Source organism: Globicephala melas, chromosome 5 (genome assembly GCF_963455315.2).
Source record: "Globicephala melas chromosome 5, mGloMel1.2, whole genome shotgun sequence".
Lineage (NCBI taxonomy): Eukaryota > Metazoa > Chordata > Mammalia > Artiodactyla > Delphinidae > Globicephala > Globicephala melas.
The window spans coordinates 68,547,802-68,573,029 of NC_083318.1; the positions used below are offsets into that span (position 1 = coordinate 68,547,802).

The window sequence follows — 25,228 nt, forward strand, 5'->3', positions numbered from 1 at the left end:
TCCCTGGTGGCACAGTGGTTGAGAGTCCACCTGCCGATGCAGGGGACATGGGTTCACGCCCCAGTCCGGGAAGATCCCGCATGCTGCGGAGCGGCTGGGCCTGTGAGCCATGGCTGCTGAGCCTGTGCATCCGGAGCCTGTGCTCCGCAACGGGAGAGGCTGCAGCAGTGAGAGGCCCACGTACCGCAAAAAAAAAAAAAAAAAATACCTTGAGACAAAGGACAAAAAACCCACAACCATACAAAAATCTATGGGATGCAGCAAAAGCAGTTCTTAGAGGGAAGTTCATAGTGATACAGGCCTTCCTCAAAAAACAAGAAAAATTTCAAACAACCTAACCTGTCACCTAAAATAATTAGAAAAAGAAGAACAAACAAAGCCAGTCAGCAGAAGGAAGGAAATAGTAAAGATCAGAGAGGAAATCAATAAGAGATTAAAAAATAATAGAAAGAAATCATAAAACCAGGAGCTGGTTCTTTGAAAGGCTAAACAAAATTGAAAAGCCTCTAGCTAGGCTCACCAAGAAGAGAGAGGAACCACATAAACAAAATAAGCAATGCGAAAGGAGAGTTAATAAACAATAATGCAGAAATTAAAAAAAAGAGAATACTATGAACAATTACATGATAACAAATTGGACAACCTAGAAGAAAGGGAAAAGTTTCTAAAAATATACAGCCCACTGAAACTGAATCAAGAACATATAGATAATTTGAATAGACTGATCACTAGAAGTAAATTAGACTTTGTAATAAAAACAACAACAACAACAATTCCCTACAAACAAAAGTCCAGGACCAGATGGCTTAAGGGTGAATTCTACCAAACATAAAAAGAAATTGTACTGATCCTTCTAAAAGTCTTCTAAAAGACTGAAGAGGAAGAACACTCCCAAAGACATTCTATGAAGCCACCATCACCCTGATACCAAAACCAGACAAAAACATTACCAAAAAGGAAAATTACAGACCAATATCTTTGACGCATATAGATGCAAATATTCCCAACAAAATACTAGCAAACCAAATCCAACAACACATAAAAAAGATCATATATCATGACCAAGTGGGATTCATCCCAAGTTAACAAGGATGGTTCAACATATGCATATCAATCAGTGTAACATCTATGATCATCTCAATAGATGCAGAAAAAGCATTTGACAAAATTCAACATCCTTCATGATAAAAACTCTTACCAAGGTGGGTACAGAGGGAACATATCTCAACATAATAAAAGCCATTCATAACAAACCCACAGCCATATAATATTCAATGGTGAAAAGCTGACAGCCTTCCCACTAAAATCTGGAACAAGACAAAGATGCCCACGCTCACCACGTCTATTCAATACAGTATTGGAGGTCCTAGCCACAGCAATTAGACAAGAAAAAGAAATAAAAGGTATCCAAATTGGAAGGGAAGAGGTATAATTGATACTATATGCAGATAATATGATATTATATAAAGAAAACCCTAAGGACTTCACACAAAAACTACTAGAACTGATAATAAATTCAACAAAGTAGCAGGATACAAGATTAATATTCAGAAATTGGTTGCATTTCTTTATAATAATAATGAAATATCAGAAAGTAAAAGTCAAAAAAACAATACCTTTTAAAATCGCACCAAAAAAAAAAAAAATGCTTAGGAATAAGGCTAACCAAAGACGTGAAAAACTTATATGCTGAGAGCTATAAAACATTAATAAAGAAAATTAAAGAGGATGCAAAGAAATGGAAAGATATTCCATGCTCTTGGATTGGAAGAATTAATATTGTTAAAATGGCCATACTGCCCAAAGAACTATATAGTTTTAATGTGATCTCTATCAAATTATGCATAACATTTTTCACAGAACTAGAAAAAATAATCCAAAAATATATATGGAACTATAAAAGACCCAGAATTGCCAAAGCAATCCTGAAGAAAAAGAACAAAGCAGGAGGCAAAACTCTCCTGGACTTCAGACAATACTACAAAGTTATAGTAACAAAGCTACAGTAATGAAAACAGCAGTGTGATATCGGTACAAAAACAGACATATGGATCAATGGAACAGAATAGAGAGCCCAGAAATAAACCCACACACCTACCATCAATTAATCTTCGACAAAGGAGGCAAGAATATAAAATGGGGAAAAGACAGTCTCTTCAGGGAGTGGTGCAGGGAAAGTTGGACAGCTGCATGTAAATTGATGAAGTTAGAACATACCCTCATACCATACACAAAAATAAACTCAAAATGGCTTAAAGACTTAAACATAAGACATGACACCATAAAACTCCTAGAAGAGATCACAGGCAAAATATTCTCTGACATAAATTGTACCAATGTTTTCTTAGGTCACTCTCCCAAGGCAATAGAAATAAAAACAAAAATAAACCAACGGCACCTAATCAACCTTACAAGCTTTTGCACAGCAAAGAAACCATAAACAAAACAAAAAGAAAACCTACAGAAGGGGAGAAAATATTTGCAATCAATGTAACTAACACAAACTTAATCTCCAAAATATACAAACGGCTCACACAACTCAACAACAAAAAAATAAACAACCCAACCAAAAAATGGGCAGAAGACCTAAACAGACATTTGTCCAAAGAAGACATACAGATGGCCAGTAGGCACATGAAAAGACTATAAACATCACTAATTATTAGACAAATCCTCAAATGAAAACTACAATGAGGTACCAGCTCCCACTGGTCAGAATGGCCATCATTAAAAAGTCTACAAATAACAAATGCTGGAGAGGATGTGGAGAAAAGGAAACACTTGTACACTGTTGGTGGAGCCACTATGGAAAACAGTATGGAAGATCCTCAGGAAACTAAAAATAGAATTACTATATGAGCCAGCAGTACAACTCCTGGGCATATATCCAGACAAAACTGTAATTCAAAAAGATACATGCACCCCAGTATTCACTGCAGTGCTGTTTACAATAGCCAAGACATGGAAGAAACCTAAATGTCCATCAACAGATGAATGGATAAAGAACATATGTTGCATATATCGAATGGAATACTATTCAGCTATAAAAAAGAATGAAATAATGCCATTTGAAGCAACATGGATGAGACTAGAAATTACATACTAAGTGAAGTCAGAAAGAGATAGACAAATTCCATATGATATCACTTATATGTGGAATCTAAAATATGGCACAAATGAACTTATCTATGAAACAGAAACAGACTCGCAGACATAGAGAACAGACTTGTGGTTGCTAAGTGGGAGTGCGGGAGGGAAAGGGATGGAGTGGTAGTTTGGAGTTTGGAGTTAGTAGATGCACACTTACATTTAGAATGGATAAACAAGGTCCTACTGTATAACACAGGGAACTATATCCAATCTCCTGGGATAAACCATAATGGAAAAGAATATATATATGTGTAAAACTGAGTCACTTTGTTATACAGTAGAAATTAGCACAACATTGTAGATTAACTATACTTCAATTAAAAAAATATATATATATGGTACTGCACACCTTTGTTAAAGTTATCCTGTAATGATTAACTTATTTTGAAAGTCAAATCTCATCCTATTTTGTTTTTACTCTCTCTCTCAATATTTCTCCACCCTTTGTGTGTATATAATAAATAAACCACACAATCTCAAAATGTATCAATACTAGGGAAAAAAAACAAAATTTCTAATTAGAAGGGTGTTTATTATGTTCATCCTAAAAGTAATACAGTTTCACCCCTATCCAATTTTTGCTTAATAGCGTCACTAAGTGTTTATTTTAAAACTTTCTACTAGTCTACTCTTTAAGTTTAACCAGTTCTGAAACATATACTGACCCAGCCCTTTAAATGTCATACATAAACATTACATTTCAGAAGAATTGTTGCCTAATAGAAGGTAAAACTTTGTCCGTCCTAGTTTTAAATCTAAATAACATATGCTTTTTGCTTTAGTGAATTTTAATGATACTTACTGATCATGAACTACATGCCACAGAACAAACACTAGTGAATAAGTTGTAGATAATATTACCTGAAGCATCACAAAGTTATTTATCCTGAATTTATGGATTAAAAGCAGATATGGAAATACTACCTCTGTTGGGATTATCCTAGTTATTTATTGTTACATAATAAATTACTCCAAAAAATTAGTGGCTTAAAATAACAAATAATTATTCTCTCATAGTTTTTCTGGGTTAGTAATCTGGGCACAGGTTAGTTTTGTCTCAGGGTCTCTCACAAGGCTGCTTATCTGAAGTTTCACCTACAAGCAGAATTGTTGGCAGAACTTAGGTCCTCACGGGTACTGGCCAGCAACATCAGTTCCTTGCCATGTGCACCTCTCCATAGAGCGTCTCACATGTCAACTGATTTCTATCAGAGTAAGAAAGTGAGAGAAGGGAGAGCAAGACAGAAGTCAAAGTACTTTGAAACCTAATCCCAGAAATAACATCCCATCACTTGCTGTGTTCATTAGAAATGAATAAATAAATAAAGTGCATCACTAAAATCAGCCCACACACAAGGGGGAGAGGATTTATAAGAACTTGAAAAACATAGGGTGGGGATTATTGGGGACCATCTTAGAGGTTGTCTACTACAGAATTGTGGCAGAAAAAAGCCTAGTACTGAGTAAAGTTTTGAGTTTCATTTCATGACCAGTTTTAGATTAAAAGGTTGTAAAATTTTTGTCAATATATTAGATTATTGTTAAACATTTTGAAAAATTAGGATTCTAGCCAGTTTTATATTTTGCCACAATTTCAAATATATGAAATGATGCCTTCTTAACGCTTTTCCTCTTGATTAGAAACATAATCACTTGGGCTCCAGTGATTTCCCACAACTGCATGTTTCATGTAATTACTTTATAATTACATAAAAGTAGTGAAATTTAATAGAAATAGAGCCAGAACTATAGATTATGAGTAATACAGAAATTAATATTTTATAGCTACTTTATAGATTCCCACTGTTTGGTCTCTTCAGTATCGTTAATTTGTTGACTTTGCTTATTATTTAAATTTAAAGTAAAAATTTATGCTATAATAAGCAAGTTCTACTAAATTTTCAAGTTATGGCTGTCTTCCTGAGCTCAGGCAGTATTTTAGATAGCTTTTACTGATATTAGAATATTTAATATCTGTTTATACATAGAAGACAAAACTGAATTTATTACTATATAAACATAGCCAACATCTTGCTGCATTTGGGAAAAACATAAATTCTTATGGCCCTGTCAAAGGAAAAGCCCCTCATGTCATCCTGGCCCAAATTATTACTCCTTTTATGAAACTATACTTGGTCCCAGCACTTTAAAATACGTAATACATGAGTACTTCTAAAACATAATACTCTTTTTATTTTTAGGTCAAAAATTTTGCCTTGTTTGTGTTATAAAAAAGTTAATGTATTTTCCCCAAACTACAAGCAACCTGCATTTTCAAGGGTTTCTACTTTTATGAAACTTTCTAAAACATAATAGACCTAATTTGTTAAACTATGTTTTTCTATATTCGAGTCTTTGGATTTGGATAATGTTTTTTGTCCTGAGCACCTGGATGAGGAGTAGAGAAATTTGCTGAGATGACGAAGTCTATACACAGAACAGGCTGGGGCCACGGGTTGGAAAAGATCAGAGAATGACTTAGAATGTGTTGAGTATGAGAAGTTTATTGGATAGTAAACTGGAAATACTGAATAGGAAATGAATATGAGCCTGAATTAAAGGAAAATAAATATAGGCAATTATTAGCACACGAATAAATGTACAGCCATTAGACTCGAGTAATTTTTAGTATTACTACATGTGTACATGTCAGCAAAGGGCTCACTGCCTGACACACATAGAAGCCAATACTATGGCACTGGCTTTTAAGAAAAGAAAAAGCCTTATTGCAAAGTTGATTGGTAAGACAGGAGGTAGGGCTCAAATCCGTCTCCACGGTGGCAAGTGAGGTGGATATTTAAGGGTTAGGGTTTTGGAGTGGTAAAGAAAGGAGGAGAGCAGCTGGATACAAAGTTCCAGGAAGTGCTGCTAAGTTCTTATGCACAGGTACAAGCAGGTTTCATGCCTCTTCTTGGGTCACATGTGCAAATTTTGGGAGTTGGTATTAAACATGTGGGGGAACTTGGCGCTGTGACATCAAAAGGTCATCTATAGACAAGCAAGTCTATTGTGCAGACTTGGTTCAGACACACTGGTTCCATCCCAGTTTCAGCCAGTTTTGTTGTATTACAAACAGAGGGGTTTTTAACCAGCTGTTCCCTTATTTGCTGTTCTGTAAGACAAGCTCAAGGATTTCTGTAGGTCACCAGTTTCTGTTAACATTATGGGGCATGGCTTCAGAAAGGAATTTTTAACCCTGTGGGCATGGTTTCACATAGATTAAGAAACAAGTAAACCAACTAAGAGATAAGGTTAGTATTGTTAGAGGACTGACAGTGGCATCTGTGAAGCCAAGCTAAGGATGTGCTTCAAGAATGAGCAATTGTATCAATAGCTACAACCAGGTAAGATGAAAACTGAAACTTGACCTTGAATATAGTGATATGTCACTGTTGACACTGACAAAGTATATTTCATCATTCTAATGGGGTCAAAATTCTTACTGGAATGGGATCAAGGCAAAATGAGAGAAGACAAAATAGGGACGATAGTATAGATAAATGTATTTAGGATTTTAGTGTAAAGGGATCAGAAAAGAAGAAGAGTGTAAGTTATAGTAAGATATTTGGTTAAGAGGATTTATAGAAAATGTCCCCTTATGTTCAGCAAGATGAAGGACACTTGTTACTGTGACAGATTTTTTTAGTTCTGTGGTAGTGATTAATGTGTAAATATAACAGATTCTTCTGAAATAATAAGAGTGGAATAAAGATAGCAAGCTTAGAAACTGTTGAGGTATATTTGTGTGAGTAAATCCATGAACTATATAGGGAAGTAGACAATAGCAAAAATATAAAAAAACAAGGCTGGTTCTTTAAAATGCGTAGTATGATTTATAAATCTTTGGCAGCATTAATAAAGGTAAAAAGAAAGAAAATAAGAGTGAGCAAAATTCAGGATAAATAATGTAAAATAGCTTCTGACATATCAGAGATTTATAAAATGATAAAAGAATATAAGAAATTTAATCATTGTAAATTTGCAAATATATTTGAAAGGAAAGCATTTACGTAAAAGTATAAAATACAAAAATTTACAGGAAAATAGAAATCATGAATCAGCTACTGACTTTTTAGTAACTAATAAAAAATTAAAATGTCACCACACCACCCTAAAATTCCTTAGTCCTACGTGTTCCTTTTTTTTCCCCTGGTGAATTTCACCTAATACACAAGGATTATATAAACCCATTGTAATACACACTGCATTTTTTAAGCTTGTGTAGCATTCATTTCAGAACCATAAGAAAAGTATGAGAATAGAAATCAAAGTTCTTTTCACTTATGAACATATATTCAAAAATTTTAGATAAAATTTTCAGTTAAGTGAATCCCATGGTATGTTAAAAATGCTTTGTAAATTTAAGCAGAAGACATGGGCTAAGAGAACTAGCCAGCATGTGAAGAAGAACAGGAAGAATTCCAAGAAGCAAGAAGAGCAAATGAAAACTCTGAGTTTGTGAACATCTTGGAACATTCAAGAAATCTAAAGAAGGGAAACACAGTGACATCTGTCAGACACCTTGAACTAACAAGCTTCAGGTAGTTGGCAGTTTTAACGTCTGACTGTGCTCCATGTCTTTGATATGTCTATATTTTGCAAAGCTGAGTTTTGTGTGATGCTATGATAAAAAAGAAGTATCCCGAGAAAAATCAGTGTGGAAAAGGAAGTGAAAGTGGTGGTGTCCAACGCAAATACAAGATTTAAAAAGATGCACAAAATCCAACAGCCACACACATTTCCTCGGAGAAAATGCAAAAATGGACATGTAGTTCTGGGTGGTGAAGACACAGAGATGAATGAAAAATCAGAAGACTGGAAAGATCATGCCTTCTCTCAACATCTCAGGTTCAGGACTTTTAAATTCTTGCCATAGAATGAAAAGATAACATTTAATAGATGCACAAAGGTCCAAACACAGATAGCCAAAGCTAATTGAGTATTTGTACTCCTTCTATGTCACTGAGTATCTACAAAAATAGTTTATGAATTGGGAGAGGGAACTATTTTGTCTAGTTTCCTAAGAAACAGATAAAAAAAATTGGAACTAGTAACAGAATGTATAATAAGATTCAGATATTAATTCCTGCTGACTTTAAAATCACCAGAATACTTCATGATCATAAAAAATAATAAAACAATATTGAGCATTAGGTGGGGAGAACACTGATCAAAAGGCTTATCACTACTATCACTGTATTTTTAAATTTAGCAGTAAGTTAAAAACAATGTTTTAGAACACATTTAAAATAATTATCTTTTTTTTTTACTTTTTATTATACTACATGCTCAAAAATATGCACACAAACAATAAATAGAAAGGAAAACAAAGGTTGTGTCATCTTGGAAGATATTTCTTTTGATAAAGGAATCAGATATGACATCAAACTAGAGAGAGTAAAAACTGAGTGTTTTAAGCCAAATGTAATAGCACTTTTCCTAAATTTCTCTATTCTCTTTAGAATACTCTTCCATTCTTCTGCACAAGATGCCATATACTTTCCAGCACGAGCAGAAAGAAAGATATGGGATACAATACAGAACACTCGAAGAGAGAAGTTTCTAGTTCAAAATCCTAGTTCAAAAATGATACCTACGGGGCTTCCCTGGTGGCGCAGTGATTGAGAGTCCGCCTGCCAATGCAGGGGATACGGGTTCGTGCCCCGGTCTGGGAAGATCCCACATGCCGCGGAGCGGCTGGGCCTGTGAGCCATGGCCGCTGAGCCTGCATGTCCGGAGCCTGTGCTCCGCAATGGGAGAGGCCACGGCAGTGAGAGGCCCGCGTACCGCAAAAAAAAAAGAAAAAAAAATGATACTTATGAAGTACAAAACATTAAAATGTTTCTATCTCTCACTGTTACTTATTTTCCATAATTTCTTTGTCCAATATGGTAGCCACTAACAACACTGGACTTCTACGAATTAGAGTAAATTAATTAAGTATAAATATGATTAAAAACTTAGTTTTTTAGCCATACTAAGCCACATCTCAACTGTTCAATAGCCATATGTGATTAATGAATCTTGTATTAAAGAGTGAAGATATAGAATATTACCAATGTTGCAGAAAGTTCTACTGGACAGGTCTACTACAGAATGAATGGAATATGGGAAAGCATCAATCCCATACTAAATGTAAACTATAAGATCATAGCAATCCTTTTTCTAGATAATTTAATGTTCTGTAGTGTGCTCTGAAAATATACAAATAGACAAGCAGATAATTTTTAAAAATCCATGTATTAGAAATTGATATATTATTAATGAAGCTCCATAATTAAGTGGTGAAATGATGGACATTTTAGTAGATGTTATTAAGAAAAGGTGCACAATATATGGAGAAGAATAAAATTAAAACTACCATATGATTCAGCAATCCAACTCTTGAGTATATATTCAAAGGAAATGAAAATAAGATCTTGAAGAGATCTTAGAAATTGAGAGACAAAGGTTCAAAAAACTGATACTGAAATGGAAAAAAGACATTAACAGATAATTTACAAAAATACATATAAAATTTGTCCTCAAATATATGGAAAAATATTCAAGCTCACTCAATGGTAAGTCATACATATCTGGGATGACGCTGCTGAACCAAATTGGAGAAAAGCTTGTATTTGAAAGCAGAATGCTCCCATCTGTCAGTTTAATGTCTCCATGGCTTATAACGGAATGTGTGAAATATAACGTGTTGTAAACTGGTAGTTTGAACTGGGAGGGGATTTTAAAAGTATGCTGAAGAGAGATGCTCTCTCTCACATACACACATTTTTGTTTTCTTTAGGAAAACTTACTCTTGGCAGCTGGTCTGACTAATTCCCTGATACCTGCTTCCACACAATAATATCCACAGTTCATTAAAAGTAAAAAGCATGAAAACACATTCTGTTTGTGAGGCCTGGGGAAAGAGGTACTTTCATATGTCATAAATATTAAAGCTGATGCCTATTGTGTTAGGTTGGGCTCTCAGGAAACAGATACCATGATGGAATGTGATATGCAGGGATCAAGACCTGTGAAAAAAGGAGAGAGAGCAAATTTGGATGGAGGAAGAAGTCTATGATGTAAGACCAGTAAAATCTAGCCAGTCTGCAGGAAGACTTGGAACATATTTAATACCTAAGAATTGTCTTTTGGAAGCTGAAAAGGACAGGTCTTTATACTCCTGCTCTGACTGGTTATTCAATGTGGGTGGTCCCTGGTTCTCTGCAGCTGAGTCAGATCCTAATGATATTAACAGTTAGAGTCTATGTGCTGACAGCTGGGGTCACAAGTACTTCTTGAGCAGGTAATCTGAGAGATTCTGTTTCCATCACAGTACTTATAATGAGGATAGAAATGAAATGGAAATAATGAATAGGAAAGGAAAATAACATAAGAGGTATCTAATGATGGTAATGTGCCCTGTCCTGAGGAGTATTCTTAAGTCAGTCTTACACATCTGGCATTATTTATTGATACATGCCACAGGGTTAAGTCCCAAGTCAGCCTAATTTGCTCTCTGGGAATTCACATCATTTCCCTGAGCCACTGTGGTCTTAACCGATATGTAAAACAGCAAGGATAATAATTTTCTCATAAAGAGTTTCTGAGGCACATGGTACTTCTGTTCCCTTTGAGGCTTGAAACTTTGTTTTAAACATCTTTATGCAATAAAATATTATATACTGTACATAAACAGTCATGGATATACTTTTTTCTTGGTTAAATATAGTAAACATGTTAGAAGTCTGATTATTCTCGTAAAAGCTGACAATACCAAAGCTCAGTCAAAAATGTTCAGATATCAAAGCTCAGTCAAAAAGAATTTACATAGTGAACGAGGACTGAAATCTCAATAGAAAGTGTTATCAGGCAGATTAGATGCCAAGTTCTGAGAAGTCTAGAAAAGTAGAAAGACTGATGATCTAAGAAAGAAGGCTCAGAAAGACAAAGGAAATGAGTATCATTAGATACATTCTACATGCTAGGCACTGAACTGGGTATTTAAAATATTTTTTCCCACTTATATGCACTTATAACTTTGTGAATTAAGAATGATTACTCCATTGACAGGAATACAATAATAGTAGGAGACTGTAACACCCCACTCACATAAATGGACAGATTTTCTAGACAGAAAATCAATAAGGCAACAGAAATCCTAAATGATACAATAGAACAGTAGACTTTTAATTGATACTACATCCAAAAAAAAAAAAAAAAACCCAAAACATGCATTTTTTTCGCATTTTTTTCAAGCACACATGGAACATTCTCTAGGACTGACCACATACTAGGGCACAAAACAAGCCACAACAAATTTAAGAGCACAGAAATTATTTCAGGTATCTTTTATGACCACAACAGCATGAAAGCAGAAATCAACCACAGAAAAAGAAATGAGAAAAAAACGATTATGTGGAGACTAAACAACATGCTACTGTTGTTTAGCAATGGGTCAGCAGTGAAATTAAAGAGGAAATTAAATAATACCTTGAGAAAAATGACAATGAAAACACAACCATATAAAATATATGGGACACAGCAAAAGCAGTTCTTAGAGGGAAGTTCATGGTGATACAGGCATGGCTCGTGGTGATACAGGCCTTCCTCAAAAAACAAGAAAAATCTCAAAGAAACACCCCAACCTACCAACTAAAAGAATCAGAAAAAGAAGAACAACAAAACCTATAGTCAGCATAAGGAAGGAAATAATAAAGATCTTAGAGGAGATAAATTTTAAAAGATTAAAAAGCAGTAGAAAAACTTAATAAAACCAATAGCTAGTTCTTGAAAGGGTAAACAAAATTAACAAACCTCTGGCTGGGTTCACCAAGGAGAGGAACCAAATAAAATAAGACATGCGAAAGAAAAAATAATAACCAATATCTCAGAAATTTAAAAAAAGTAGAGAATACTATGAACAAATATATGACAACAAATTGGACAACCTAGAAGGGACAAGTTTCTAGAAACATACAGCCCACCAAAACTGAATTAAGAACATATAGATAATTTCAGCAGACTGATCACTAGAAGCAAATTAGACTCAGAAATAAAAACAACAACAACAACAAACTCCTTACAAACAAAAGTCCAGGGCCAGATGGCTTCACAGGTGAATTCTACCAAACACACAAAGAAGAACTTATACTGATCCTTCTCAAACTCTTCCAAAAGACTGAAGAAGAACACTCTTAAAGACATTCTATGAAACCACCATCACCCTGATACCAAAACCAGACAAAGACACTACCAAAAAGGAAAATTACAGGCCAAAAGCTTTGATGTATATAAATGCAAAAATTCCCAAGAAAATACTAGGAAACCAAATCCAACAACACATAAAAAAGATCATATATCATGACCAAGTGGGATTCATCCCAAGTTAACAAGGATGGTTCAACATATGCAAATCAATCAATGTAATAAACCACATTAACAAAAGAAGAGTCAGAAACCACATGATCATCTCAATAGATCCAGAAAAAAAACATTTGATAAAATTCAACATCCATTCATGATAAAAACTCTTACCAAAGTGGGTATAGACGGAACATATCTCAACATAATGAAAGCTACTTATGACAAACCCAAAGTCAATATAATACTCAATACTGAAAGCCTTCCTGCTAAAATCTGGAAATAAGACAAGGATGCCCACTCTCACCACTTCTATTCAACACAGTATTGGAAGTCCTAACCACAGCAATCAGACAAGAAAAAGAAATAAAAGGTATCCAAATTGGATGGAAAGCGGTAAAATTTTCATTACATGCAGATGACACGGTATTATATATAGAATACCCTAAGATTCCACACAAAAACTACTAGAACAGACAAACTCAGAAAGGTAGCAGGAAACAAGATTAACATACAGAAATCAGTTGCATTTCTTTACACTAACAATGAAATATAAAAAAGGGAATGTAAAAAAAAAAATCCCTTTTAAAATTGCACCCCCAAAAATAAAATACTTAGAAATAAACCTAACCAAGGAGGTGAAAGACTTACATGAGAACTATAAGATATCAATAAAGAAAATTAAAGAGGATTCAAAGAAATGGAAAGATATCCCATGCTCTCAGATTGGAAGAATTAATATTGTTAAAAAGGCCATACTACCCAGAGCAATCTACAGATTTAATGTGATCCCTATCAAATTACCTATGACATTTTTCACAGAAATAGAAAAAATAATCCAAAAATGTATATGGAACCATAAAAGACCCAGAATTGCCAAAGCAATCCTGAGGAAAAAGAACAAAGCAGGAGGCATAACCCTTCCAGACTTCAGACAATACTACAAAGCTACAGTAATCAAAACAGTGTGGTATTGGCACAAAAAATAGACAAATGGATCAATGGAACAGAATAGAGAGCCTGGAAATAAAGCCACACACCTATGGTCAGTTAATCTTTGACAAAGGAGGCAAGAATGCACAATGGAGAAAAGACAGTCTTTTCAGGGAGTAGTACTGGGAAAGTTTGACAGCTGCATGTAAATCGATGAAGTTAGAACATATACTCACACCATACACAAAAATAAACTCAAAATGGCTTAAAGACTTAAATATAAGACATGACACCATAAAACTCAGAAGAGAACATAGGCAAAACATTCTCTGACATAAATTGTACCAATGTTTTCTTAGGTCAGTCTCCCAAGAAAATAAAAATAAAAGCAAAAATAAACAAATGGGATGTAATCAAACTTACAAGCTTTTGTACAGCAAAGGAAACCACAAACCAAACAAAAAGTCAACCTACAGACTGAGATATTTTATTTGCAAATGATGAGACTTGATAAGGGCTTAATTTCCAAAATACTCAAACTGCTCATACAACCAACAACAAAAAAATAAACAACCCAATCGGAAAATGGACAGAAGACCTAAATAGACATTTCTCCAAAGAAGACATACAGATGACAAACAGGCAGATGAAAAGATGCTCAACATTCCTAATTATTAGAGAAATGCAAATGAAAACTACAATGAGATACCACCTCCCACTGGTCAGAATAGCCATCATTAAAAAGTCTACAAACAACAAATGCTGGAGAGGGTGTGGAGAAAAGGGAACCCTCCTACGCTGTTGGTGGGAATGTAAGTTGGTGCAGCCACTATGGAAAACAGTATGGAGGTTCCTCAAAAACTAAGAATAGACTTGCCATCTGATGCACCAATCCCTTTCCTGGGTATATATCTGGACAGAACTATAATTCAAAAGGATACATCCACCCCTATGTTCATAGCAGCACTATTTATAATAGCCAAGACATGGAAATAACCTAAATATCCATCAACAGATGAATGGATAAAGGAGATGTGGTACATGTATACAGTGGAATACTACTCAGCCATAAAAAAGAATGAAATCATGCCATTTGCAGCAACATGGATGGTCAGAGATTATCATACTAAGTGAAGTAAGTCAGAAAATGAAAGACAAATACCATATGATATCACTTATACATGGAATCAAAAATATGACACAGATGAACTTATCTATGAAACAGAAACAAACCCACAGACATAAAGAAGAGACATGTGGTTGCCAAGGGCAAGGAGGTGGGGGACGGAGGGATTGGGAGTTTGGGTTTAGCAGATGCACACTATTATATATTGAATGGATGAACAAGGTCCTACTGTACAGCACAGAAAACTATATTTAATCTCCTGTGATAAACCACAATGGAAAAGAATATAAAAAAGACATATATATATATATATAACTGAATCATTTTGCTGTACAGCAGAAATTAACACATTGTATATCAGTGATACTTCAATTAAAAAAATTAGTACTGCAAACTTATAGAAAAGGTAACTGAGGTAGAGAGGAGCAAATTAAGTTGTCCAAGACCAAAGAGCTAGTAAGTGGTAAATTCTATATTCAACACCAGTCACTCTGAGCCCTAAGCCATTATTCTTTTCAGTTAATAATTTCACAGTTGAAAACGACTGTTAAGCCAAAATCTGTCTGTATTTTGTGTTCAGTGTACCAAACAACCGATAAATAAAACCCTTTATTCCTGGTTGTGGAGCCTAGTTATTTTCCTCAAAAACTGGCAGGGCACCTAATTGATATTCTATTGGCTGTATCATTTTCAGGTAGGCAGTGGTTATTTATTTTACCCTCCCAGGTATGTATGACTTGGGATATGAGGTAAAAGATAAGGGTTATAGTAAACTGAGCTGGGTGTCAAAGTGGTTCAGAAATGATATTAAAACAGCCCCTTGAAGAGTCAAGGAAAATGGGAATGCCTACATTGGAGGGCAAAACAGAAAGTAAAGGCAGAGAGTAAAGCCAGAACATCAAACCAAATGCTCTGGATTTAAAGGCAGAAACTAAATGCTAGCTTTTAGGATGGAAACAGACACAAAACTTAAGTAAACAACTATGAGCTACCACTACACTCTTACTGGAATGGCCAAAATACAGAACACTGACAATTACAAATTCTGACACTGATGTGGAACAACAGGAACTCTCACTCTTTGCTTATGGGAATGCAAAATGGTACAGAAACTTTCAAAGTTTGGTGATTTCTTACAAAATTAAACATGTTCTGATTCAGTAATCATGCTCCTTGGTATTTACCCAGAAGAGATGAAAACTTATATCTATACAAAAACCCGCATACGGATGTTTATAGCAGTCTTATTCATAATTGCCAAAACTTGAAAGCAATCAAGTTGTATTTCAGTAGGTGAATGGATAAATTGTTTTGAATCCAGATAATGGAATCTTATTCAGGGCTAAAAAGAAATGCGCTCTCAAGCCCTTAAAATACATGAAGGAAACTTAAATGCATATTACTAAATGAAAGATCAACTGAAGAGGTTACCTACTTTATGATTCCAACTCTATGACATTCTGGAAAAGACAAACCTTGGAGATAGTAAAAAGATCAGTTGTTGCCAGGAATTAGGGGTGAGGGAAAGATAAATAAGCAGAGCACAGAGCATTTTTAGACCAGTAAAAATACTCTGTATGGTACCATAATGTTGGATACACGTCATTATACATTTATCCAAACCGATAGAATGCACAAAACAAAGAGTGAGTCATAATGTAAACTATGAGCTTTGCAGGGTAATGATGTGTCAATGTAAGGCCATATATTGAAACATATACCACTCTGGTGGGTGATATTGATAATGGGGGAGCCTATCCATTTATGGAGGTAGGGGGTATATCAGGAAATCACAGTACCTTCCACTTAATTTTCCTGTGAACCTAGTGATGATTTTAAAAAGCCTATTTGAAAAAAAATAAACAAAAACAACTATTACGTGAATTTGGATAGGTGATTTTCTGTGGTGTCTGTGTAGCTACAGGGACATTTTCTGGGATACTCCAGGATTTGTCTTTAAGTGGGATGAGAGCTAGTAAGGGCTCCAAACCAACTTGTTCAATTCTCTGCTATGAAGTCCCTTATAAGTTATCTAGAGCAACATTCTTAATGTGGGAGTAAGGAAACAGGCTCAGAGAGGTTAAGTAACTTATAGCAAGTGACATAGCTATTGTATGTCAGTCTTCATCTATAAAACGTCAATGTCTTATTTGAGAAGTGTCAATGTCAGCAAAGACTGCTTTTTTGATAGAAAATTAGTTGTGTATTATAAATGTATGCTAAATAAGCAAATTCACCCTACAGAGCTTGGTGAAGGAATTTCACTAAGAAAATTAAGTGATAATCAAAGGCCACTGTAATAATGTGTTATAAGTCCAAAATCAAGATGTGTTATCTATAAATTCGGTATTCTTTCAATTTTTGTGTATTTGCTTGCCATAATAGAATAATATTTCTTCAATAAAAGAGATCTGAGGTCAAATGTATTTCTAAAATGAAATGTTTTATATAGCATTCCTGGAGATTCACAATATACATCAGTGCAGTAAAGGAAATATTTGGTTGTTGCAAAATAATATTACATATCTACAGTTAGCTCTCAATCACTTAGCTAATGAAAAGAAATTTTTTGTAAAACTTTGTCACTAAATACTTTGTTATGTAAACAATTTCCCAACTCCAGAGCAGTTAAGAAGCAGAAGATCATGAGTTATTAACCATGCTCAGGCTCTGGGACCAAACTTTGGGATCAAATCCTGGCCCTGGCACTCACTAGTCATGTGACTCTGGAAAAATTTCTTAGTCCTTCTAGGCTTTAGTATCTATTAGATAGAAATAATAATTTGATATACCTCATAGACTTTTCAGAATTAAATCAGCTAATATTTATAAAAGACTTTGAATAGTGCCTGGCACAGAGCTATCACACAATGCATGTTAGCTGCTGGAGTTATCACTCACTAGCAAGCAGGGAAAACATCTAGAAAATGGGAGGGCTTCCTTTGCAACCTGGATCTTTATTCACCTCCTTTTTTTAATATATTTTCCACAATATATTCTTTTTTCCTATTCCTTTCTTTCACCTTGTCTATCGTGAGAAGCAGTGTGTGGACAAAGATAAGTTTAGGACATGTGATATTAGAATCAGAGATTGAGGGAAGAAGAAAACAAAGAATGAGAAGAAAGAAAAGTACACATGAATGCTCAGACGAAAAAAGAAAGACATGGATTTGAATGAATAATTTCATGGAGTTACAGCCTTACAGGTTCAGAATTCCTAGTTCTGAAATATACAACATCTACTGTACAAGATGGGCTACTTGTAGGATTCATAAAACGGTAATGAAATAGATTTTTTTTAAATATATTGAACTGATTTTCACTTGCTTATGAGTGATACTTGAATTGTCAGTTTCAGCATCCTAACATGGTCAGTACCAAGCAACATTACAGTTCCTACCTCACTTGTTTAGTTCATTGCTATGAAATAAATTTGACCTTCATAAAATACCATTTGCTATAAAAATGATTCTTGTTTCGCATAAGTAAAACTGTATTATGGGAGGTACTTATTTATTGTTTCTTCTTAATTGATTTTCTATTATTTTGCAAAAACTGCATTCCAGAATGTTGAAAGATATGGTCCTACTCTGATTATAGAAGTTCAACTATTTTTTCTAGTGAAAATCAGTACCAGTAAGGGGATGTGACAAAAATATATTCAAGCAATATTATGACATAATAACATGTGATTAACTGAAAGTATTGATTCATTTGAAGGCAAAACATATTAGGAACAACTGAAAAGTAGATCTCAGGAGATAATTAACAATGGGCTTCATGGAAGAATTATCACCTTTGGAAAAATCATTATTAGAGTAAACAGTACTACAGAAAATTTTTCACAGTATGGAAACAAATGTGATATACAGTCTAAAAATTAGGTTGAGAAGCAATGTTAAATAAGTCAAAGATGGTAATGAAGACAGTATTCACAGACACAGAAAATGACTCGGACACCAGGTAATGGAAATAACAATTATACTTAATAGCAGACAGCAGTGTAGGTGTTAGCTGCTACTTGAACAGAGAAGAGATGCATTATTCAAAATTATTTTTCTTAATTGTAAAACATATGAGAAAAAAGAGAAGACGCAATTTATTCTAGAAACGCTGTCGTAAAAAATCTAATATTCAGATCAAAAGACAATTCAAGCATGGTTTACTGGCAAACCTATAAACAACTATATATGTTTGACATTTTCTTTCAAATGTCTGCATTTTAAAGACACCAGTTACTGTGATGATGTTTTTAATATAAATGCAACATACATTAGTGGACATTATATATTAGAAAAAACTTACTTGGAAAGTAACTAAAATATGATAACTGTAAAATAATACAGTGTATTTCAAAGACTTAGTATGGAAAATGTAAAACATCTTATTTGTAGTACTTTTCTTTTTTTAATGAGCCAAGCTTTGTTTGGGGGCTTTTGTTTGTTTTAATTTTTATTATTTTTTTATTTTTGGCTGCATTGGGCCTTAGTTGTGGCACGCGGGATCTTCACTGTTGCATACGGGATCTTTCGTTTCAGCACGTGGGCTCTTCCTTGCAGCACACAGGCTTCTCTCTAGTTGTGGCATGTGGGCTTCTCTAGTTGTGGCATGTGGGTTTTTCTCTCTCTAGTTGTGGCACATGGGCTCCAGAGTGCGTGGGCTCTGTAGTTGTGGCATGCAGGCTCTCTAGTTGAGACACGTGGGCCCAGTAGTTGTGGCATGTGGGGTTAGTTGCTCCATGGCAGGTGGGATCTTAGTTCCCCGACCACGGATCAAACCTGCATCCCCTGCATTGGAAGGCTGATTCTTTACCACTGGACCACCAGGAAAGTCCCTGTGGTATTTTGTCGATTACAAGTTGAATTGAAAAACATCTTTAACATATTGGGTTAAATAAAATATATTACAAAATTTAATATTACCTGTTCCTTTTTATTTTTGTGTGGTTAACAAAAAAAATGTGAAATTAAAGAGCTAGGTCTAATTATCTTTTAATTGGTCAGAGCTGATAGAGATGGTAGTTTGAAAACCATCATACAGTTTCTTGGGAGATGATTTCACGTACTCTTAAAAAGAATTAAAAGTTGATTTCTTTTCATGACACGGAATTCAGGCCTTGACCATGACAATCAAGAAACTAACAAAGGCATCCAGATGATACTTTAGAGATCCTTACATTAATTACATTTTTACAGTCTATGCCTGTATTGTTTATGTATATTATAGTAACTTTGAACTGAATCAATTAGATACCACTTTCCAGCTGAGACCTTTAAACTCTCTAAGCCTATGTATTTATCAGTTAATCACAAAAAAAAAAAGACTTTTGGTCTTTTATGATTGCTGGTTGAAGGTTTTAAGAATTTAAGTAATAATCAATTTGTATTACATTCAGTTCATGTTAAGAATTATTATTAGATATTATTACTATTATTGTTATTAGTAGAAACTTTAGTTTTTTCTGAGCTTATGAATACCTGGAATAGCTGGCAGACTCTATTCATGCCCTTCCTTTTTTTTTTTTTTTCCCTACCTATGTTATAAAGGGCACAGCAGGGAAATCACCAGCTAGAGCATGAAGCTAGAGCTGTTTTGCATTCATCTTCCCTTCAGGAGGAAATATTGAAATGCCAGTTGCTGTGCTGCCCGATACACTGTGAAATCATTTACTGCCCAATGGGATTAAGAGACCTGGTGATGTGTTGCTTTTTCTGAATATAATTTCCCTGAGACAGCTGCTGCAACATAGCCATCTGATTGGGTATCATGGCTGAGACATATTTTAGAAGCCTATCTTCCTTTTTCCCTATTTCTCAACATGGGCAATTTATATCCATAAACCAACGACTTAAAGTGTTTTGCTCAGAGCAACTAGTCAAGAGAGCAATGCATTTAGAGTCAGGAGACCTAGTTTCTATTCCAGACTCAGCCACTAATGAAATTGATGACTTTGAGTTATTTAATTTCTCCTGCCCTTAATTTCTTCCTGTATACAACAAAGAGTCTGAACTGAATTTTTTAAATACCTCTTTCAAATACAGTTGCCTAAACTTTTCTTGTCACGTTTGAAATGAAAATACTCTGTTATTTTATGATTTTTCTGCTATCTCCCTGATGTTGCCTATTTTGAGTCATTGGCATTTATTGATCCATTCAACAAGTATTTGAGGGCCTGCTTTTGATAGTGTTCTAAGTGTTAGGAAAACAATAGTAAACAAAAATATATCCTTGTGAACTCTGTAGTCTGGTGAGAGAAAAAAACATTAATCCAATATTTATACCTACATCTCCACACAAACACATATGATATAATTGTAACAAGTGCCATGGAGGCATAAAATTCAGAGATATGAGAGTAAAAAAGAAGTATGTAGCTTTGGGGGGAAGAGAGGATATGTGTGTGTATAAACAAATATTATTTATTTTCCTTTTAGAACATTATATATTCTCATTAATGTACTATTTATTCATTCATTAAAATTTTGAGTCTAATTCTTGTTATATCTGAAGTGTTACATACTTCAATTTACAGTAATAAATAAAACCTTTATGGTGCTTACAGTGTAGTTAAAAAGACATAGCAAATAATCAACAGAGTTTTGCTTCCACTTAAGATGTGGAAAGCAAGGGAATGTGACTTCTATCCTAACAACCAAAAAAGGCATACCATTTACAAAAGCGTAACTTTCCTGGAAAGTACAGAATACTTGTCTGTAGACCACCAAGGGACTTAATTTCAAGTGACAAACCTCTCCCAGGAGAAAAGGGACAAATGAACTGTTTCATTTTTCTCAAAGCAGAGAAGATATAGGTGCTTCAATAGAAGGATGAGACATTGGCTGAAATGATGAATCACTGTGACCGAGCTGGGCTATCCTATCAGTTTAGCATAACTGGGAGCCACAGACATGTGGAGAGCTCTTCCCCCAGGCTTCCTCCAGATACTTAGATTAGGCAGGGCTGAAGACAAGAGTGAATTCCCTCAGTGGCACAGGCATGCATGAGATGATTTTCAGCCACAATGCCTGCCCTGGAACTTCTTCCCATAGGAAGCAAGTCTTTAGCTACTGAAGGGGAGGTGACAGCGAAAAACACCCTCTCAACCCTATGGTCTTTTGGGGAGTGGTAGAAGCGAAATCTGTCTAAGGATAGGAAATTCTCTTCACTGATGCCATAAAGCAAGCAAATATATACAACTTCTAGAGGAAGGATAAAAGTCCTTTGTGCCTAGGAAAGGTCCATGAAAAACCCCTGGACCCAGCACTGATATAAACAGAAGTTTGCTACTATTTAGGGAGGAACAGGGAATTCTCTTTTTCTCCTTCTCTTCTTTCTAAAACCTATCACAGATAGAAATCAATTTCTAGTCATAGAGAGTGCTGCCAGAAACCCTGAGAAGGTGCTAGGCTTCCCACAGCCTAGACACATAAACCCTTACTAAGACTGAGGTTGCACCAGGAGAAATGCAGTGCGCTGCTGCAGACAGAGCATGGAAAGAGAAACTACCTCTGTGCACAGCTGTGCAGAGGCAACTGAAAGCAGAAAGTGGAAAAGGAACACAGAGAAGCCTTCCAGCCACCTCAGGGCTAATGCTAAGCACAAGGTAACAATAACGTGTTGCTGGAAGAATCTGAACAAACAGAATGTGAACAGAAGGGATGGGGCCACTTCTAACCTTGGGTGATAAAAAATGACCCTGAATAGTTTTCCACTCTCCTTCTCCTTGTACTGTCTTGAGATTAATATGTACAGTGACTCTGAAAGACACATGGTAAAGATAGCATAGGCATCTTCCCTCACGACAGAAGCAGCTTGGTGTTTTGTCATGTCTCGGAAGAGAAGAACTAACAGATTGGGGACACCAAATGAACTTTATATGAGCTTAAAATAAAATCCTGTTATGATTGTGCCACTACACATTTTTGTCTGTTATCTAGCAACAGTGCTTTCTTAATTATAAAAATGGTACTTTGAAGTAAAACAATTTCACAGTATAAACATAAACTATATGGCATTGGCCTAGCAATCAGATACAGTATCTGAGAAATTGATACCAGAGCTCAGAAACATGTCAACTCCTTGGACAGTGGCAGTACATCATTTAAGGCTGTTGCCCTTGATATAGTAGACTGACCACACGCCTACTAAGTTGTAGTTCTAGGAAATGTGAAAATTAAAATGATAGTATGCACTGGCTTTTATTTTACGCTTCCGGAATATATTTTATGAAAGAGATAAGTTCAAGAAATAATTATATGGTTTACAAAATGAAATGAAAGCAAACAAAGAGTCCTAACATTTGGAGACTCTCAAAAGTTAGGAAAATTCTGGCTGCTTCTGGACTTATAACAGTCAGATTTGAGCAACAGATTATCAGGAAAACAAAATCACACAGCTTTGTGCAAAGCTTAGATGAACAGTTTTTCTAAATAGATAAGCCTATTATTTCTGATAACCTCGAGGTGTTCAAAGGTGTTCAGCATTTAAGAGAGAGAGAGGAAAGAATTTACGATTAGAATTAGGAAATTATTTTGGATGTGGTTAGGTAGTTGCTGGTACATAAATGGATAGGAAGCAGATAGATCTGAAGCTCAATGTCTTTGAGGAATTCTCTTGTCATTAGATCAAAGCCAATTTTTAAAATGCATTGCTTATTTTAATCTTAAATCAACCCTCCACCTCTAAACTTGAACCAGTAAGAAATGGACTCTAAAAACTGGGAAGCCCCCAAAGAAGGATACACCCTAGCAGCCACTTCATACATGTCTATGGATAATAATGGAAAAGGAACAGGAACAGTCCCACAGGGTGGCATTAGAAAGCCTTGGAGAATAGTGTACTGGTGAGTTACTCACAAAACAGAATTAAGATCCTGTTATGCCAGGGTTGAGAGATTTTCCACATTGGGCCCAGCAGTAATTTAGTATTTCTATGATCCAGACTGCTGTGTATTTCTAAATATTTCCTTTTTTTTTCTTTTTTTTTTGTAGTGGAAGTTTTCACTGCAATTATCCTGTTTTCACTACAGCATTGTATTCTGGGTGTGTGTTGAGGAGGGTGGGTGCAGATAAGTTCTCTTTATCATGCATATATTATTCTGTCATAAAGCACAACCTTCAGTTGTAAAGAAAATGACTGTAAATCACCCAGAAACCCTGAACTTCCATTTGGATAATGTATGCTAGGGTTGCATCACTTGAGAAGGTGGTGTGGGAGGGAAGTTAAAACAGATATTCCATGACCAGAAAACCGAACTATAACAAACACTGACTAGTTGCTATGGTTGCATTGTATTTTTTAATGTAGTGTTTTTTTCTCTTTTTTTAACATATTTATTGAAGTATAATTGCTTTACAATGGTGTGTTAGTTTCTGCTGTATAACAAAGTGAATCAGCTATACATATACACATATCCCCATATCTCCTCCCTCTTGCTTCTCCCTCCCACCCTCCCTATCCCACCCCTCTAGGTGGTCACAAAGCACCGAGCTGATCTCCCTGTGCTATGCGGCCGCTTCCCACTAGCTATCTGTTTTACATTTGGTAGTGTATACATGTCCATGCCACTCTCTTACTTTGTCCCAGCTTTCCTGGGACTTTGTCCCCTTTTCCTCAAGTCTTTCTCTACACCTGCATCTTTATTCCTGTCCTGCTCCTAGGTTCTTCAGAACCATTTTTTTTTCTTTAGATTCCACATATATGTGTCAGCATACGGTATTTGTTTTTCTCTTTCTGACTTCACTCTGTATGACAGACTCTAGCTCCATCCACCTCACTACAAATAACTCAATTTCATTTCTTTTTTTGGCTGAGTAATATTCCATTGTATATATGTGCCACATCTTCTTTATCCATTCATCTGATGATGGACGCTTAGGTTGCTTCCATGTCCTGGCTGTTGTAAATAGAGCTGCAATGAACAGCTTTTTTTTGGGGGGGGGCAGGATATAAGATGTGTTTCTCACTATAGATCATACTCAAAAAGGCTTGAAAGCCACGGATCTAGACAATTCTCAGTAAGATACCAGGATACTTGCTCTTCTGATTCCCATTTGACAGATAGAGAAAACTAGGCTTTCAAGGAGTGGGTGAGATGGGGCTCCTGGGTCCCCTGGGTGGGGAGCCCTTGCTCTGAGCCCCTCCGAGGGGTCTCCAGGACTGGCTGTAAAGGCGGGACCCCCGGCTTGCAGCTCTGGTCCCTGGTCCTCCTGCTCAGCAAAGCAGGGTTGGCCAGCGTCCCACATCTCAGCAGTCTAGGGACTAGAGGGTGTGGGTGTCTGGAGCTTGGAGGAGGTGCTGGGTTCAAATTCCAGCTCTACTGTCTCCTGCCTGGGAGACCATGGCCCTCAGGGAAAGAGGAAAGTGCCTTGAAGGAGACGGCCCTCCTGCCCGTCCACAGCCCCCATGGAAAGCCAGGGCATGGGCCAAGGCCATGCTCTCCCCAACCTGGACACAGGTCTCCCGCCTATCCAGTGGAGGGCGGATGCCCGGGACTTGGCCTCAACGGCCCGTATCCCTCTGTGCAGGCCCTGGTTCCGACCAGCCATCCAGACACCTGAGCCTGGGGCCGCCACTCACCTGGCCGATCCTGGTGCTGAGCAGGTGGGGACCACAGGAGCGCGTGATGGGCAGGAAGAGGCAGGGCCACCACCTCTCAGGCCTCAGCTTTCTCCC

The 25,228-nt window shown here is 36.0% G+C and overlaps 1 pseudogene; it reads right to left on the minus strand.

Annotated features, from left to right (window-relative positions):
* Positions 1 to 24,798, minus strand: part of LOC115865700 (mitotic spindle assembly checkpoint protein MAD2A pseudogene) — a 33,895-nt pseudogene extending 9,097 nt beyond the window's left edge.
* Between the last annotated feature and the right edge of the window lie 430 nt (positions 24,799 to 25,228).